Source organism: Dipodomys spectabilis, unplaced genomic scaffold (assembly GCF_019054845.1).
Source record: "Dipodomys spectabilis isolate Male_0828 unplaced genomic scaffold, ASM1905484v1 ptg000009l, whole genome shotgun sequence".
NCBI classification, from domain to species: domain Eukaryota; kingdom Metazoa; phylum Chordata; class Mammalia; order Rodentia; family Heteromyidae; genus Dipodomys; species Dipodomys spectabilis.
The window spans coordinates 29,222,024-29,241,511 of record NW_024870686.1 but is presented as its reverse complement, the minus strand read 5'-3'; the positions used below and the strand labels follow the sequence as shown (position 1 = coordinate 29,241,511).

General features: G+C 41.4%; 1 long non-coding RNA gene across 1 annotated transcript; it reads right to left on the bottom strand.

The window, feature by feature from the left end:
• Positions 1–6,741: 6,741 nt before the first annotated feature.
• On the bottom strand, positions 6,742–19,240 carry LOC122127541. Its single transcript, XR_006151196.1, has 3 exons — positions 19,228–19,240; positions 16,718–16,719; positions 6,742–6,829 (listed from the first exon to the last, which is right to left on the bottom strand). It is a non-coding gene; the product is annotated as an uncharacterized LOC122127541 (long non-coding RNA).
• Between the last annotated feature and the right edge of the window lie 248 nt (positions 19,241–19,488).

The following is a 19,488-nucleotide window of genomic DNA, read 5'->3' as shown; positions in this document are numbered from 1 at the left end:
CTCAGGCTGGAATCCTTTGTTTTCTTTTCAAGTGCCCACAACATTCATCTTGGTTTTACAAAGCGATGTCCATTAAATGTTGGTTGACTAAGTGATGACTGGCACAAAGAACACATGAGAGTAGCCAAGTATTTCCCCTATGGATCTTTATTTTATTAGTATTAGTGCTCAGGCCCAGTAGATCAGGGAGGATCTTCGCTGCTATGGTGTTTGCTTTGCTCTCATTTCATATGCACAGGGGTGCAGCTCCACCCACTGGTTTGAAACAACCAGCCTGAACAGGTCCGAGGGGCACCGCAGCCTGACCCAGCTGCTTTAGCTCCCACTCTGGCATTCCTAGCTTCCCCTCCGTGCATCCCTGCGCAGGCTACAAATGCCTGGAGAATCACTGCTCACATCTGTAAAGCGAGCATCGCTGGACCTACCTAAGAGACTATGGGATGGATTGAACCCAGTCATTGGAAAGAAGGCTGCACCGAGCCTGGTTCATTGCCAATACTCTTTAACTAATCCCATTGCTATTATCAATAATAGGATTCTAAGACAAATAATTTAAGAGGGATTGGCTCATAACCTGAGATTACATGGGAAATAGTAAAGTCTATCTGATGAATACTAAAATTCTCTCTTTTTTTTTTTTTTTGGTTTGTTTTCTAAAGTTCATTAAAGCTCATTTGCAGCAAAACAGCAGACCTATTTCCTGGTATCCTCTGACGTATTAATTAGTTTGCTCCAGCCTTTCTTTGGTTCCATGAGGCTCCTCACCTCCACTCACAGGGCAGATGGCACTGACCTGTTTTCACACCCATCTAGACACCACGGCCTTCTTCGAGCCAAGCATCATCTTTCCACATGGATGTAGAAACACCAGAGGGATGAAAAATATCAGGCTGATTTTTTAAATGCAGCCTAGTTCTTTGTTTTTTTAAGAAAAAAAATCATATTTTTGAGTAAGGATTAGAGATTTCCATGCTAATGAGTTTCTTGGGGGGAGAGGAGGATCCTGTTTTTGTGCAGATGTAAGGAAAAGAAGACAAACTCTTTACTAGGGGCAAATCTCTTCTTCTTTGGTCCACACTGTCTCTTAAATAATAATGTGAACACATCGGGAGAATCACTCACTGAAACAACAAATGGCCCCTAAAGGATGCAAAGATCCCTGAGGAAATTGCTATGAGTTTTTTTTCAATCTCTGTGTTAGCAATAAAAAATCTCAGATTCACAGAATGAAAATAAGATCACTGGAGTCAGATGGCAATTGCTAAGTAAAAGATCCCACGGGTCTAACTTTCTGAAAACACCTTGGTCATTTTCATGAAGGGTTATTGTCAAAGATAAATACCAACAATTCAAACATTTTCTAAGCTATTCTGAGGGGGAAAAGCTTTCAAAGAACCTGAATTTCTCTTCGGGGTTATTTGACAATTTGTCTGGAGTAGATTGGAGAAAAATGTGGAAAAATAATAAAGCCAAAAGGTGTAAAACTAAAGAAAAAAATACAGCAAAGAGTTAAAAGTTACATGGTACCAGTAACTCAATAAACTCTTTTTTTTTTTTTGTCAGTCATGGGGCTTGAACTCTGAGCCTGGGCGTTGTCCCTCAGCTCTTCAACTCAAGGCGAGCGCTCTACCACTTGAGCTACAGCGTCACTTCCTCAATAAACTCTTGAGCAATCCATAAAATTAATTAAAGAAAAACACAGAGAGAGGCCCACTCATTGTATCTTCCTAACACATAGGCAATAAGCATGACAGAATTCAGAGATCTTCCATATAAACTCGTTTAGGGTACATTAAAGTCTATTCTAATCTTCTCCCACAACTCCTGTCATAGTCCTTATTTATTTAGATTAATTCACCAACTTTTATACAAATAACTCCAGGAGAGGTAACATTCAGGGAGAGGCCACTATTCATGTAAATATATTAATTTAGCCAAAGAAAAATACACCGACTAGGTTTTGTCATGGCAAAGAGCAAAGATGCGGGGATGCAGAAAATGTCTCCTGGGACATCATAATGGCAGTCGTAAGCAGGCAAGGGACAATGAAGGACACAGCAGAGCCAATGTCACAGCATAGAATGCTCAGTAGTTAGGTAACTTCCTCTAAGACTCAACATCTACCTTTATAAAATAGAATGATTATGTTCTGCTTAGCTTACATAGTCATTGTTAACAATTACATGCAATAATACAGTTGAAAGATGGTAATGTTTCAGGCAAATATAATAAATTAAGGACCAGGTCCTAGAAGTGTGGTCTGAGAGTCACAGAACAACCACCTTAACATGAGATGGCAGTTTTAATAGAAATAACCGACTACGAAGACAATGTAAGAAATGCCCATTACTGAGGTTTTGCTGAAAACAGTGAGAATATTGGATTAAAGGGCATAAGGATAAAAATAAGACCCAGTTGCTGCCATTAAATGAAAATTCTCCAACTTATTTCTAAAGAACACTGGGGACATGATGTCCGCCAGACTTAGAAAAAGAATGTGGTAGATTTTAAAGGCCTGACATGTACAGATACCCCTGAGATATGAAAAAGAGCAAGCGGTAGAGCACATTCCTAAATAGATTTCCTTCTTCACATGGATGTTTGTAAAAAGTCATCAAAAAGGTCTAGAATGCCCATATTCCTAGCTACTCAAGAGGCTGAGTTCTGAGGATCATTGTTGGGAGCCAACTTGGACAAGAAAGTCTGGAAGACTCTTGTCTCCAATGAACCAGCAAAAAGTCAGACGCAGAGCTATGACTCTCCTTCCTGTGTGGACTGGCTTCAAACAATGATCCTCAGGTCTCAGCCTCCTGAATAGCAAGGATTACAGTCATGTGTCACTGGTGTTCTGCCTAGACAGTATTTTTTAATCAAAATAGAACAGTCATTATCTGTAGCTGAGTACCATCTTACGCTCCTACCCTTGCTTGCTAGAACATAACATGTTAAAACAAGACTTCTTGGTTACCTCACATTTTCTGTGGTACAGAAATTTGGACAAGGGTTTTTCTGGGTCCCCTCCATGATCTCTCACAAGGCTGTATTCACCATGTTTCCCCAGAGCATGGCTTCTTCTCAGTGATGTGTTTCCACAGTCACTTAGCCAATCATTGACAGTGTTCATTATTTATAGGCTGCTAGGTGGAAGTCCTCAGTTCCTCCGGGATCTGGTCTAGAGGAAGCCCTCAATTCATTTTCTAGGGCCACTCAACATAATTTTTTGCTTTATCAAAGTGGATGAGTCAGTAAAACAATATAATGAATCTACTGAGGCTAACATACCAATATTTTATAATCCAATAATAGATATGAAACCATATCAATGTCAATAGCAAGAGACAGTAACATTGACCACTATTGGAGAACCTAGGTACTTGCTCAAGTAATCCCCTAAAACTACACATGGCCAGGCACTGGTGGCTCGTGCCTTTAATCCTACGTACTCAGGAGGCAGGGAGCTGAGAATCCAGGCTAAGCAGGAAAGTCTGTGAGACTATTATCTCCAGAAAACAATAAACTGTGCCTCAAAGTAGTAGAACAAAATATCTCGGGGACAGTGCCCAGGTCCTGAGTTCAAACCCCACAACTGATAAGCAAAAAAAAAAAAAAAACTATATATGAGCTTCTTAATTTATAGATGAGGACATTGAGACTCAAGAAAACTCTTTACACACCCAAGACAAATTCTACCATGAGACTCAAAATCTTCTGGGCTTTGCTATAATATTTTTTATTCTGCATAACAGCTGCTTCTAAATCCCAGTCCAGGTAGGTCCCACATCCCAAGAGCACCTACTAACAGACAATTGTCTCACTGAAGGTTCACCAATATCATGATGACAGTATTTAATCAAACAGTGATTCATGGTTTACAGTCACTACTTTACCTCTTGCTCCCTTCCAAAGCTCTTCCAGGCAAAAACCATGTTTTATGTATCTTTATTCCCCTTCAAATCTAAAAAGCTTTCTACCCACAGAAGGAATTTAGTAAAGTTTGATGACAGGGAGAAAAAGAAAAAAGAAAGAGAAAGTTAAAAACTACAAGAAAGCATAAATATTAGAAGAAGAAAAATGGTCAGAGCTTGCTATTGAGAGTCATATAATAACCTCACAGCATCAAATAAAAATTTCCTTAAGTAATTTTTTATAGGATAATACGAGGTCAATGAATTAATCGGAGCAGGAGTCAGCACTGCCCGCCTAGGAAAGTTCAATATGAGCAAATATGAAGATTAAGCTAATTCCCACCTCTGACTCTGTCTCTGCACTGCTTAACATTTCTACTCCTGGGTTCTTCATTCGCATAAGAGTCTTGGCAACTTTATGAGCAGGAAAGGTATGTAAATGACAGAGGAACACGTGAAATGTTTAGACTCATGAAAATCTGCAGATAATAGTTCCCGGTGAAAAGGTGAATAATCACAATTTCTTTTTTATTCCTATTTCAGTGCCTTCTTTTATTTCCTCATACCCCATACAAAATACAACAGGTCACTAAAGGAACTACAACATAAGGCAAACACGTGTGCACTCCTCTATAAAACAAGAATTTTGCATCCTGTCCGTGGCATCAAGAGCTTCTCCATGGGAGAGGAACAGAGAGGTACAACGCCTAAGTGCATCTGATCATACGAAGTAAGCATTATCCAGGAACTCCAGGAAATGAAACCAAGAGGGTTTTTTTTTCCTTTTTTGATGTTTTCTTTTCTTGAAGTTCTGTTTGTTCGTTTATGTCTTTGGGAATGTAAGGGGTGGCACAGAAATGGAAGGACAAAGGGTGACAAATGCAGCAAAAGAACTCACTGGACACTATGTTGAAAATGAACTATGCAACTTGTGGGTGGCGATGGGAGGGAAAACCTAGAAGAAAGTGAGGGAAGGGGTGACATTGTCCAAAAAGGAATGGACTATATAACTATAACCCCTCTGGACATCACCTTTATAATAACAATTATTTTTAAAAGAACCCAATTAAATAATGAAATCTCATATGTTTCCCAATAATAATAACAATAATAATAATAATTTTCCGTGTTGTAAACTGGCATCCACAAGAAAAGAAGAAGCCAGGTTTTAGGGAAATGAATGGTTTCATTTTTGAGGCACTCTAGAACAAAGAAAATATAATTTACAGCTTCCTCAAAATTCAATACTTGCCATACCTCAGTGTGCTCACCTCTGTAATCCTAGCTACTCACAAGGCAGAAGATCATGATTTGAAGCAAGCTCAAGCAAGAGCTTGAGTTTAAGTGGTTTACACAGTAGAATGCTAGCCTTTGGTAAAAACACCCAGAGACATTGCCCAGGTCCTGAGTTCAAGCCCCAAGACCAACCAGAAAAAAAATGAGTCCCCCTCCCCCTTTCTCGCCATCCACCATGTTATAGAGATAAAGAATGTTCTCAGCGCATCCAGGTCCCTCAATCCAGCCTCTAGAACTGTGAAAAATAAACTTATTTTCTTTGTAAATTATTCAGTGTTGGGAATTCTGTTACAGCAGCACAAATAGACTAAGACACCAAGGTAAATTTAGCTTACAAAAATGTTGCATTCAAAAGGATACCCTAGGGAGAATAGCTCAATCGAACAGATGCTCTGATGTTTTGATGATCTTTTAGAATTTTGAAATTTATTTTCATCACCAATAATAATAAAGATTATAGGACTACAGATGTAGGACTTATAACAAAATCATCCTTACTGTATTATCCCTAACATGACAATTGCAAAGAACTCATCAAAGGCTAAGAAAGCAATGTTGTCTAATGAATGCAGATTTTGTATTAAATGTAATTAACATATACCTTGACTTTTGAAATACTGATTTAATGAGCAGATGATAGAGAGAGATAATCCTAATTAAGTAGAAAGGAAAAGGAGAATTATACACAATGGTCCTCCCTCTTCAGCTCCAGAAGCACTAGCATGTATCACCAAATTCTTCTATTGTGATTGTTATGCCTTCAAAAAGAGCAAGAATTGCTTGATTCCCCCTGAAATGTTAAATAATCATTCTCAACTGGATGTAAGTGGCTCACACCTGTAATTCTAGCTACTCAGGAAGCTGAGATTTGAAGATCACAATTCAAAGCCAACCTGGGCAGGAAAATCTGTGAGACACTTTATCTGCAATTAACTAGCCAAAAAGCCAGAAGTGGAGCTGAGTGAAGTAGTAGAGAGCTAGTCTTGAGGTCAGAGGTCGGAGAGGGGCTCTAAGTTCAAGCCCCTGGATTAGAACAAAAAAAAAAAAAATCATTTACTGAAATACAGTAGATTCAAAGCCAAAAATGAAAGTTCAGCAAAATAAAATACCAGGAAGCAGGTATTCAAAAGGGGTTGAATGGAGTCAAGGAGCAAGGGATAGATGGATGAAGAACTTATATCCTACAAAGTTAAGAAGAGTAGGGGAGAGGTGGATAGAAGAAGGATGGGTGAGAATGTTGAAAGGTATGATATTGGGGGTTTTTTTGTTTTGTTTTTGTTTGTTTTTGTTGGTCGTGGGGCTTGAACTCTGGGTCTGAACGCTGTCCCTCAGCTCTTCAGCTCAAGGCTAGTGCTCTACCACTTGAGCTACAGCGCCACTTTGAAAGGTATGATATTGATCAATATATATTGTATTCATAAACTTCCTTGTTAAATGACAACTCCTTCCTACAACTTAAAGATAGTAATTTAAATTTTTTGGAAGTTAAAGTATCTATTGATGTGTTTAAACTCCATACACTCTCCACCTATCATGTTAAGGAGTTGTAAGTGAAGTCGTATCTGTGCATAGTGGGAAAGACATAGGGCCAAAGGAAAGGAAGAAGGGGAAAAGAAAACAGAACAGTTCTGGTGGGGGGGGGGGGGGGAGGAAATACTCTACAGGTTACCAGGACCTCCAGATTATAGGGAAAGAAATAAACAAAAAGCTATGAGCATCAACATCAACTGTAGAAGCATTACAAAGGTGCATGTGAGGGAAGTAAAAGTCTTCATTCTACAGGGTCTATGATCCAGTTTCACGTGCAACCTGGAATATTTGCCTTTCACATGAACAGCCTCCTGCTGCTATCCCCTAGACTCTCAGCTCCTTCCTGCGGTCTGAAGGAACAAGAGGCTGAGCAAGGAGAGTGAACCAAGTAAAGGTATGAAGGGGGGCAGGAGACATCCAAAGAGGGAGAGGCTGCACCTGTGGACGCACATGGGGCACACGCTGCAGAAGGGAATGTGGAGGATAAAAAGCTACCGTAATATCGACAAATGGCTGAGAAACATCATAACTACAGGCTACTCACGTGGAAGAACTTAATTTAGAAAGAACACAGCAATGAACACCCTCACCTGTATGCATTAGGATCTCTGGAAAATGAGAGAAGGAAAAGGTGTCAGCCACTTTGAGGACAGGGGCTGGTCCAGAGACACCAAGATCCCCAGCCCTGGAAACCCCAGACTCCCAAGAAGCCGGCCCTCCAAAATCATTTAGCAAGTGTATCATGGTGTGCTACAGCAGGCCAGCATGATTCCCTGTCCACTCAAGTTTTTCAGCAACTTACTACAAGTTTCCAAAGGAAATACTGCCTTCTTTTATACTTTTTTAAAAATAATTCTTTCTTTCTTTTTTTTTTCTTTTTGGTCAGCTATGGGGCTTGAACTTAGGAACTGTCACTGAGCCTCTTTGTGCTCAAGACTAGCATTCTACCACTTGAGCCACAGCATCACTTCAGGTGTTTGAGTGGTCAACTGGAGATAAGAATCTCACAGGGACTTTTCTGCCCAGGCTGGCTTCAAACCATGATCCTCAAATCTTAGCCTAGGATTGCAGGCATGAGCACTGGCAACTGGCTTTTCTTTCTTTTTTTAAAAAATGAAAATCAGGACAGTGAATGAACTTAAAGAATTGACTTAGATGATATAACTGGAACAAACAGGCTGTATATACAATCCATCCTGGAAAACCAACATGTATGAGCATGTATGTGTAGGACAATACAATAGAAGTGGGATTTCTGATTCATTTTAAAAAGAAAACTACATTCATCAGATATCTGCAATAAGTCATTTTTTTATTTCACTTAAGGCTTACATATCATATAATTTATTTATTTTTTGATCTGATCTCTGGGCCTGGGTGCTGTCCCTCAGCTCTTCAGCTCAAGGCTAGCACTCTACCACTTGAGCCACAGCGCCACTTCCGGCTTTTTTTCTTTTTGTTTATTTGGTGCTGAGGAATCGAACCCAGGGCCTCATGCATGCAAGGCAAGCGCTCTACCACTGAGCCACCTTCCCAGCCCCTAAATATCATATACTTTAATTGAAAAAAAATTCTCCACCTGAGCACAGATGACTCACAACTGTAATTCTAGCTACTCAGGAGGCTGAGATCTGAGGATCACAGTTTGAAGCCAGCCTGAGCAGGAAAGTCCGTGATACTCTTATCTCTAATAAACTACTCAAAAAAGGCTGGAAGTGGTGCTGTGGCTCAAGTGGTAGATCCACTAGCCTTGAACACAAAGAGGCTCAAAGACAGCTCCCAAGCCCTGAGTAGTACAAGCCCAGGACCTGCAACTATAAAAAATAAAATAAAAACTTTTTAAAGTTCTCCTCTTAGTTCTACAACCAAAGAAAATATAAATGGAAGTGAAAATTCTTAAAGATGAGAAATGGACTCCTAAGAAGAAAGATCACATACAGACATATCATTTGTTTGTTTAAACCAGGATCTCATTATATAGTCCAAGTTGGATGATTTTTGTTGCTCTGGAATACAGACATGTGTCACTTTGTCACACCAAGGCACAACAATTTGAAAGGACTCGAATATGTAGGCTTGGGGAGGGGGGAGGTCTGTAACCCAAAATACAATCTCCTTTTGAGTCACTAGAGACTCAAAGCTTCCACTATGCTAGATGGCCAGCATGTAACTCAGCTAATCTCATCTACAGCAGTGCATGAAGGACTTCAGGGACAGCCTTCTGCCTCCTACTCCATTCTCCTCTGGGAACTACCTGAAACCCCTTTGCAGGACTTACAAAATCAGAGTATTACCCAAGTGCCTTTGAGGAGAGCTCCATGAACAGCATTAAATAGAAATGATATCTATTTTATCCTAGGATGTGACTTTTGTGGTTAATCTATGCTAAATATCCCTAGAAACATTTCCATTTTTATCTAAGAAGATAACTAAAATTTCCTAGGTCTTGTACTTGTCAGGCACTATGCTAAATGCTTTGATGTTTGACATGGATTCCACTTGTAACCCTGTAGGGTAAGTGTTTCATTCTAATTTTACAGGTGGAAAATCCAAGCTTCCGAAAAGAGGAAAGATACAAGGTTGATGATCTTTTCTCTGGTCAGAATATGAATAAGGCATATGCTTCTATTCACCAATGCCTATAAAGGCAGCCACTCCAAATATGAAAAAAATAAATACTTTTTTCTCTTTTTTTAGATGAAACACCTAAAGAATTTAAGAGGTATTTATTGAACACATGAAGAGTATATGAGTATCTGAGCTCTAAGGGGTGTCTTCAACTGAAGATACAATAAATACTTTCAAATATTCAGAGAAGTGTTGTACAAAAAAATTAGACTTATTCAGTATTTCTCCCTTGAACAAAGGGATATCTATAAGCACTCAAAGGCTGTTGTACAAAGTCCAGCACTCATCTCAACATCTCCTTTATTTCACATGAAGTTACTCTCTTCTTCTGAGATTATAGCTCACTCCTTGTCCCAAATGTCTTAAATAAGCTGCATTTTCATGGCAAGCTCTCCATTGCTAGTAATGGATGTTCTCACATTAGTGAGGAAAAGTCCTTAGTGGACAAACTGGTTTGCTAAGCAAATAGCATTATTTGTTCCTTAAACTTATTTCTGAATTCTACATTAGTGATTTCATGGGGTTAAGGAGAAAAGAAAACTGCAGAGTGTGGATCACAATCCTCACCAATGTACTGAGACCCCCCCACACGCACACCTGCTCTAGGAAAACGTGTGCTACAGCAGGCAGGAGATGATCATTGACAACCACTTTTGTACAGGAAGCAATACACCTTTGTTTATGAGTTACTAGGAAATGTACACTAACAGGCCCCACCCAAACTGTTAAATATGTCAAAACAAGAATCATTTTAACTATTCAGTATAATGTTGAAAGACAAGATATGTATATCATACTTGATGTTAACTATACCACCGCCACTGCTCCATGTGTATTCCATCTCTCATTCCTATATCAAATGGTAATCAACATCTGCTTGCAGACAAGATATAAACTCCAATGCAATAAGTTTCTTTAAGTAATGAAAATAAGCTGGGCACCGGTGGCTCCCAACTGTAGTCCTAGCTACTCAGGAGATGGAGATATTAGGATCAAGGTTCAAAGTTAGTCCAGGCAGAGAAGTCCCCCTGAGACTCTTATTTCCAATTAACCACTCAAAAAAAATCTGAAAGTGGCACTGTGGCTCAAGTGGTAAAGTGCTAGCCTTAAGAAAGAGCCTCAGGGACAGCATGCAGGCCCTAAATTCAAGCCCAACAACCAAGAAGGAAGAAGGAAGGGAGGGAGGGAGGGAAATAGAAAGGGAGAGAGAGAAGGAGAGAAAGAGAGAGAGAGAGGGAGAGGGAGAGGAAAGAAGGAGGGAGGAAAGAGAAGGAAAGAAGAAAAGAAAGAAGGAAGGAAGGAAGGAAAGAAAGAAAGAAAGAAAGAAAGAAAGAAAGAAAGAAAGAAAGAAAGAAAGAAAGAAAGAAAGAAAGAAAGAAAGAAAGAAAGAAAGAAAGAAAAGAAAGAAAGAAAGAAAGAAAATGGGAGCCTTTACATACACAATGGAGTTGGAAATAGGTCATAATGCATAAAATATCATCCACTAATGTTAAGAATTACTCTACTGCTTATAAAGTGCACCTTCCCATACTGATATTGTCTCACTGAATAAAGGAAATGCTGAGCTCATGGGAGTCGCCTGGGTGGGGCAGTGGAGAGACATTATTTCAACACAGCCATTGTTGGGTTTATCTTAGAATGTGTGCCACACTTCCTGCGGTTCATGCTCTATACTCCATTCACAAGCTCTATGCCTCCTTTGTAACTCATCTCTTGATTTTACTGTGTGAGCTGCTTCTCCTCCCCCTTGGTGCTGGTACTGGGCTTGAACTCAGGGCTTTGTACATTTTCTTGGCTCTCTCTGCTCAAGGCTGGCACTTACTATTTGAGCCATTCTTCTACTACTAGGGTTTTGCTGGTAAGTTGGAGGTATGAGTCTCATGCACTTTTTTGTCCATGCTGGCTTTGAACTGCTACCCTAAGATATTAGTCTTCTGAGAAGCTAGGATCGTAGGTATGAGCTACCAGTGCTGGCATCATCTTTTTCTTTTCTTTTCTTTTTTCTTTTCTCTTTCTTTCTTTCTTTCTTCCTTCCTTCCTTCCTTCCTTCCTTCCTTCCTTCCTTCTTTCCTTCCTTCTTTCCATCATGGGGCCTGAACTCTGGGCCTGGGTGCTGCCCCTCAGCTCTTCAGCTCAAGGCTAGCGTTCTACCACTTGAGCCACAGAGCCACTTCTGGCTTTTTCTGTTTATGTGGTGCTAAGAAATTGAACCCAGGCCCTCATGCATGAGAAGCAAGCACTCTGCCACCGAGCCCCCTTCCCAGCCCATCTTTCTTTCCTTCTTTTTTAAAAAAATGGTATTGAGGATAATATCTGGGTTCTTACACATGCCATGTGAGTGTTCTACCACTTGGGCCATGTCCCTACCCCTTTCATGTGAGATTTAATTCAAAACAGTGTTATGCATCTGTGAGACTCTACCTTCTAACAGCCTTTTCTGCAGTTCTTGGTGCTGTTTTTCTGTTTGGTTTGCATAATACTAAGGATACATCCAGATCGTCTAAGAAGAAATGTAGCTTGCATCCTGGGACAGTTGATTCCCTTGCTTGCTCCATGGGAACTACCCTATTAGTCTGAGTGGTTGGAAGACTAAGTTGAGAATCAAGAAACAACATTTCTTTTGCTCTTAGAGGATTCTAAGGGGCACAGGCTTTGGCAAGTTTTTGTTTTTGTTTTTTTAAACCCACAAAATTTACAGCTTTAATAAAGCTGATGTAGTCTTTCTAACTTTTCTGTGGTGAAATGTGATTTGATATTCACTGGAGATAAAGGAGATAGAAGGAGGCTTCGGCAGGCCTCCTGCTGGAAAGCTAACTAGCACTGGCAGAAATGAACCCGAGGATCATCTACGCATTAGGATCTGAGCGAGTCTGGGGAGATGAGGAACGTGCCAAGGGTTCAAGTGAGAACAGAACCGCTGTGGAGTGGGGTTTAAGTTAAATGCTCTGAGGTGTTTTTAGATGTTTCTGTGCATCTGAAAATCCAAAGGGAAGCAAGAAGCGAGCCTGAGGGCTTAGAGGGCCTCGGCTGCCTCACTTCAATAACTCACAAGCTGTATTGAGTCTCGTGATGGCTCACCCCCAGTTCCAATAGGACTACAGTGGTTTAGTTAAAAGGATAGAAAACAAGGTGCCATTTTATCTTCCTTCTTTGTCTCTTCTTAGACCCACTGAGAACAAATTGGCCTGTAATGACAGATCGCAGGCCTCTAGCCCCAAATGGAGTAGCTGGTTGTCATCCATCATCACGACATTTCAGCTTTAGCAAACATGGCGGCTCCCAGAGGAACACAGGGCGTAAGGGAGGTTGGAGGGAGCAAGTTCTTAGGAGTCATACATCAATAAGGGGAGGGAGGAAGGAGGAGGGAAGTAGAAGGAGGAAGAGGAGGAAGAGGAGGAGGAGAAGGCTATGGGATACAGCCTCTGTCAGTTAGCAGCACCAAGAATCTCAGTTCAGTAAAATTCCTCTTACATTGTATTGGAAAAAAAGTTCTAGAATGAATATCCAAAGATCATAGCTCTCTGATACTTGGATGCAGTATGGAGACTCTGAAATCAGACACAGAAGTTAGTGGCTACTTTCTTAGAACTGCGAAAACTCTCCTTGAAAGACAAATCAGAGAAAGAGAACATAGGTTTGATTTTGATTTGGTTGGCTGTAAAATCATGCAGAATTTCTTTCCTTTTATTTTTGGTGAATATGGTACTTTGTATTTTTTTCATTACAAAGTACAACTAATAGTAAAAATCAAATAAGGGGCGACTTATTATTTAACCAAATGTCATATACCCCTATTTTATTTTTACTCCACTATAAGCCACTTAGGAGGGATTTCAGATTAGGGTCATCTGTACTTTGTTTAAAGAAGGGGAAAATAAATACGGACATATTAGAGAATTAAGGTTGGTGAGGTGGTGGCTCATGCCTGTAATCCTAGCTACTCAGGAGGCAGAGATCTGAGGATCACGGTTCAAAGCCAGCCCAGGCAGGAAAGTCTGTGAGACTCTTATCTCCAACAAACCACCAGAAAACCGGAAGTGGCACTGTGGTAGAGGGCTCGCTGTGAGCTGAAGAGCTGAGGGACAGTGCCCAAGCCCAAAGTTCAAGCCCCACGACCAACAAAAAAAAAGAAAAAACAATTAAGGTTGGTGGCTAACAATAGGAAAAAAAAAAAACATGCATCAGAAATAACAGGAAGTAGAAAATGATGGGTGAAAACCAAGTGAGAAGCTAGTAGGTGCCACAAATGTCATTAGTTCAGACTGTGGGTTTGTAATTCTTGGTTCTGCGATGCTCCACGGCACAAATGGAGGTTCATTTATTCAAGTTTTAACTTTAGATGCTCAGGTAATTGTGGGATCCTTTAAGATACTTGCCATAGAGTCTGGGGAAAGACAGTATCAAATTGGAATCAATAGCAGTGGGAGTTCCCCTGCCCTAAATAACAGAAGAATTCAATATGATCCTGTAAGAGGACTCGTTATTGTGTGTGAGAAGAGCTTGCCACGTAGTACAAGAGAATTTTGTTTTGCATTTCTTCTTCAAGATGCGTTGTGCTGATTAATGACATGTTCTTCCTAATAACACTAGGAAGTAATTAAAGGTAGTCTGTCATTTTGCTAAAATGGAAAACTAGGCAGAGGCGATGTAAGTGCATGCTGTAAGGGAGTCTACTCCACATGGGGGCTGCCTTGTTTTGTCCTGCTCCCCGTGCCCCCCAAGCTTACCCACCTAAAAAACACAACTCATTCTATTAGGTTAGGAACTTAATTTTCACCAACTCAAGTTAAAGGAGGGTCCGAGCAGATGCCAGACGACAGGAGAAGTCAGAGTATTGTAGGCAAGCAGGTTCCTCTTAGATGGTCGTGTGTGTGTGTGTGTGTGTGTGTGTGTGTGTGTGTGTGTGTGTGTGTGTGTGTGTGTGTATGTGTAGTTTGTGATATATAATTTGTGATGCACAGGGAAGAAGTGCTTTTCTGTAGGTAGACAAGATGGCATGGCTAATTTCCAGCTGTTGAGCTGTTCCTCAAGAGACTGAATGAGGGAAGACTTTAAGTGTTGAACTTTGCCATTGGAGATTAGAGATTGTTTTTTAAATTGATATTATATAGGTGATGTACAGGGGAGGTTATAGTTACATAAGTGGATTAGAGATTTTAATAAAACATAATTACCAAATTGAAACTCTTCACAGGCGATTCTGACTGTAAAAGATGCTTTAGTAGAGAGTAAGGCCATGAGAATTCGTATGTTAGGGCTAAGATGGAAGAGCCATTAGGACCAATGTTGTAAGCAGTCTAGGAGCGAAATGATTTCAGGAGATGGGAAGAATGCAAGACTATACCTTCCTCTTCCTTCAGCAATTCTTCCTTGTAAGATACACATTTATTCTCCCTGTTTGCTTCTCCTGTGAGAGCTTCCCAGAGTAGCAAAAGTCACATTTTGCTTTTGATTTGAGTGCTAATCAAGTTATAGTCTGCCATTTAAGACTTGAAAGGGAGCCATTTGGGACAAACGAAAGCATGGTTCTCCTCAGTCTGTGCTCTCATTTCTGGTGGATAAAGGCTTCTGTGATGTTTGCTAGACTCTGGGTAGTTCGGCATCAGCAGAGCCTTTTGCAGGCTTTGCATGAGGTTGGTTGGTCTCTAGAAGATAACTGTGGCACGGGCTCCCAGCAAGTCACCATAATGGAGGAAACTAGTTCTTAAGCTCTTAGTGCCTCCGCCCCTTTTATTACAGATCAACTTCGTGAGGACACTTTTAATGTCTTTATATCCATCAGAGCTGTACCTTTACATTTGAATTTGTATGAGTTTTTGTTAGAAATTCTAACTAGAGGGCTGGGAAGGTGGCTCAGTGGTCGAGCGCTTGCCTTGCATACATGAGGCCCTGGGTTCGATTCCTCAGCACCACATAAGCAGGAAAAAAAAAGCAGGCAGTGGTGCTGTGGCTCAAGTGGTAGAGTACTAGCCTTGGGCTGAAGAGCTGAGGGACAGCGCCCAGGCCCAGAGTTCAGGCCCCACGACCAGACCCCCCCAAAAAGAAATTCTAACTAGAGTCAACTGTAATATGTAGTTCTTTCTTTCTTTTTTTTTTTTTAAATAGAACTCTGGCCATCTATTTAAAAACATGTGCCATCCTGAAAGCAATATGTTATGCCAAAGGAGCCAGACATAAAGTATTATGCACTTAGAAGAAGGCCCAGAGCACTAATACATGGAGACTGTGAGGAGTTATTGTTTAATGGTATAGAGACTCAACGGGGGATGATGGAGAATTCTGGAGATGGACATAGTACTGGTTATGTCACAATGGAAATCTATCTTATGCTACTGAAATGTGTACTTAAAAATATAATTTATATTTTTTTGTCTATCATAGGAGTGAACTCAGGGCCTGGGTGCTAGCTCTGAACTCTTTCGCTTTGGGTGCTCTTTTTTTTTTTTTTGTCAGTTGTGGGGCTTAAACTCTGGGCCTGGATGCTGTCCCTCAGCTCTTCAGCTCAAAGTAAATGCTCTATCACTTGAGGCACAGTGCCACTTCTGGTTTTCTGGGGGTTCATTGGAGATAAGAGTCTCATGGACTTTCCTGCCTGGGCTGGCTTTGAACTGTGATCCTCAGATCATAGTTAGGATTATAGGCATGAGCCACCAGTACCTGGTATCTGTGAGACGCTTATCCCCAATTAACCAAAACTGGAGGTGGAGCTGTGGCTTAAAGTGGTAGAGTACTGTCCTTGAGCAAAATTGCTCAGTGATTCATGGGTGGTATGAGCTCATTGGTTTCACTAGTGAGTTTTCACATTGCTTGGAATGCTTTCAGATTTTTTTGTGTGTGTGCCTGTCCAGGGGCTTGAACTCTGGGCCTGGATGCTGTCCCTGAGCTGTTTAGCTCGAGGCTAATCAGTTCCATTTCTGGCTTTTTAGTGGTTAATTGGAAATAACAGTTTTAAGAACTTTCCTGCCCAGACTGGCTTTAATCCATGACATCCTCAGATCTCAGTTTCCTGACTAGCTAGGATTACAGGTCTGAGCCACCAGCTCCAGGTTCTATCATCCCTTTCAACCAGGAGAAGCAGTAGAAGATGGAGCACAACTCAACATGGCCTGTGCATAAAGTGAGACCTTCCCTCAAAAATAACCAGTGCAGACAGGGGCCAGAAGCGTGGCTCAACTGGTAGAGCGTTACCTGTTTCACAATTTCAGGGGCCTGATTGCAATCCCAGGCCCAACCAAAATGAATAAACAAATAAACAAACCATGTTGTTTGCCATCAGAAGTCTCATAACAACTTGGGGATCAGTTTGTGTTGTAGTGGCCTACAGAAAAATAGTCGAACAATTTGATATCGTTTCCAACATCTTTAATGGATACCATCTTGGGTCTTTCCTTTTCAAATGAAGAATTATGAGGCAGGGGAATGGGAGCAGAGGCAAAGATTATTTGAAAGTAAGAGGATGGGCTGGGAAGGTGACTTAGTGGTAGAGTGCTTGCCTAGGTAGAGCACTTGCTTCTTTTGCTCAAGGACAGTGCTCAGGCCATGAGTTCAGGCCCTAAGACTGGCGAAACAATAAAAACGAAAAGAAAGAGGAGGGGGAGGAGGAAGAGAGGAATGAGGGGGAGAGAGGGAAAGAGAGAAAGAGGGAGAGGGAGAAGGAGAGGGAACCCAGAAATGATCAGTTTGCTTGCAGTGCTTGTGTGGTCTCTTTGGGTGTCTCGGCTCTTTGGCTTCCTGGTGGTTCCCTGGGCCCATCTCCTCCATGGGAAGGGGTAACTGTCCTGTCAGTGGGCTGCTCCAGGGTCCTTGGGAAGAAGGGCGTCGTTTCCATCAGGCTGCCTTTTCTCCCTGTCTTTCTCTTTCTGCCTGTCCCTCACTACGGTGACTCCAACTAAACTCTCTGCCTTTTATCACGTGCCCTCCACTCCAGTCGCATGTAACCACATTATTCTCACTATTTTCTGAGGACAGTTTCCTCTCCTGGCTTTCTATGTACTTGCTCACGTACAGCCTGATAGGTACTGTCTAGTTTTTGTCTTTCTGAAACACTTTGTCCTCTTTATTTCAAGGCTTTACGTGGGCTTTTAAGTGCAAAGTGATTCTTCTCCATTGGTAATCACGAGAGCAGAGGTCTGAAAACTCAAGTTGCATAGGTTGGCTCATGCTAGGGCAGCTTTGGCATGGTGCCTTGCGTGTTTGTTCATTGTTCACGAATGTCTCGTGAATGGTAAATTTCGTGAGTACTGGCAAAGTACTGGCGCTGTCCTCAGAGCCTGCTGTTCTTCACATCACATGTTCCATTTGTCTGCTTATGAACTTAAATTTAATTATGAAGCAATACCTCATGTAAAGAGTGCTGAGCCAGGTTTAATTGATCGCGTCGAAATATTAGTCACTCATTCGGTTTGCTATGAGATAAAAAACCAACATATGCAGATTTGAAATAATTAGAAAAGAAATGAAATAGCTGTGGCACTACTCACAATAGCCAAGATATGGAAACAACCCCAAACAGATGAGTGGATCCAAAAAAATGTGGTAGCTATATACAATGGGATTTCACACATTTTGTGGTCTATACAATGAATTATTGATTGCATTTCCCCTCCCTCTCCTTTGATTCATCTATTACTCTCCCCTTGACCCCACCCCTCTTAGATGTATCCGTTTCCTGGACTTGGACCTCATCTTTCTACGAAATTAAACAATTTGATCTCTCCATAGAGTCTAACAGAACACAGACATGGCTACAGTCAATACAACCATGTTCATTGCTGCACTACTTGCCATAGCCAAGATATAGAATCAGCCCAGATGATCTTCAATGGGTGAATGGATCAAGAAAATGTGACACACACGCACACACACACACACACACACACACACACATACACACACCATGGAATTCTACCCATCCATTTCCTTACAAATGGTAAGACTTGGAAAAAATTAACTGAAGTAAGCCAGACCCAGAGAAACTAAGGTTATATAGTTTATCTCATTTGTGATAGCTAGAATGTGCCTATAAGCTTATAAATAAACACTCTGGGTGGTATGCAAGTGATTACAGATGAATTAACTGAAGTATAATAGACTCTATGAAAAACTTCTTTTGAGTGAGCCAACCCCAGCAGGAAAATCTGTGACTCTTATCTCCAATAAACTGCAAAGCAAAAGCCGGAAGTAGAGTTGTGGCTCAAGTGATTGAGTCCTAGCCTTGAGCATAAAGAAGCTCAGGGACAGCACCCGGCCCTGAGTTCAGGCCTCATAATGGGCACCAAGAAAAGGTGCTACCTTGAGAGCTGAGTTCCCCTTGGAGCGCAGCATTCCCTGCAAATCACCAAGCAGACCTGGTTCCCAGCTGTCTCCTCCAAACCCAGGACCCGGGCGCCTCTCCTCCTGGCTGTGTGATCGTTCGTCTTAGACCTGAATCAGGGATGTGCCATCTTCGCCACACTGCTATTGTCTGTCAGAAGTGAGAAATGGAAGCCCTCTGATGAATGGGCAGTTAAGGATATCTCATGTCCCCGCCCTGCTATCTGCTTCTCTCCTAAAGACTTTGCACTTGGTGACCCTGGGCAAAGTTTCCAAAGAGAATCCCAGTTCTCTGCTGACAGTCAGTGTTGAGATTCATTGTCCAGAAGCTCACAGCACATTGCTCTCTGTCAGAAGACCCAGCTCTGCTCTTCACACACCATTTTCTTTTGTTGTTGTTGTTGTTTTTCTGGGGCTTGAACTCAGGGCCAGGCCACTGTCCCTGGGCTTCTTTTGCTCAAGGCTAGTGTTCTACCACTTGAGCCACAGCTCTACTTCTGGCTGTTTTTTTGCTTGAGGGGTTTGGGGGGTGATTAATTAGAGATAAGAATCTCACAGGGGAAAAAAAAAAGCCAGGCCTGGTGGCTCACACCTATAATCCTATCGACTCAGGAGGCTGAGATCTGAGGATCGTGGTTCAAAGCCAACCTGGGCAAAAAATTCAGGAGATTCGAATCTCCAATTAACCACCAGAAAACTGGAAGTGGTGCTGTGGCTCAAGTGGTAGAGTGCTCACCTTGAGCTGAAGAGCTGAAGGACAGTGCCCAGGCCCAGAGTTCAAGCCCCATGATGGACAAAAAAAGAAAAAAAAAAAGGC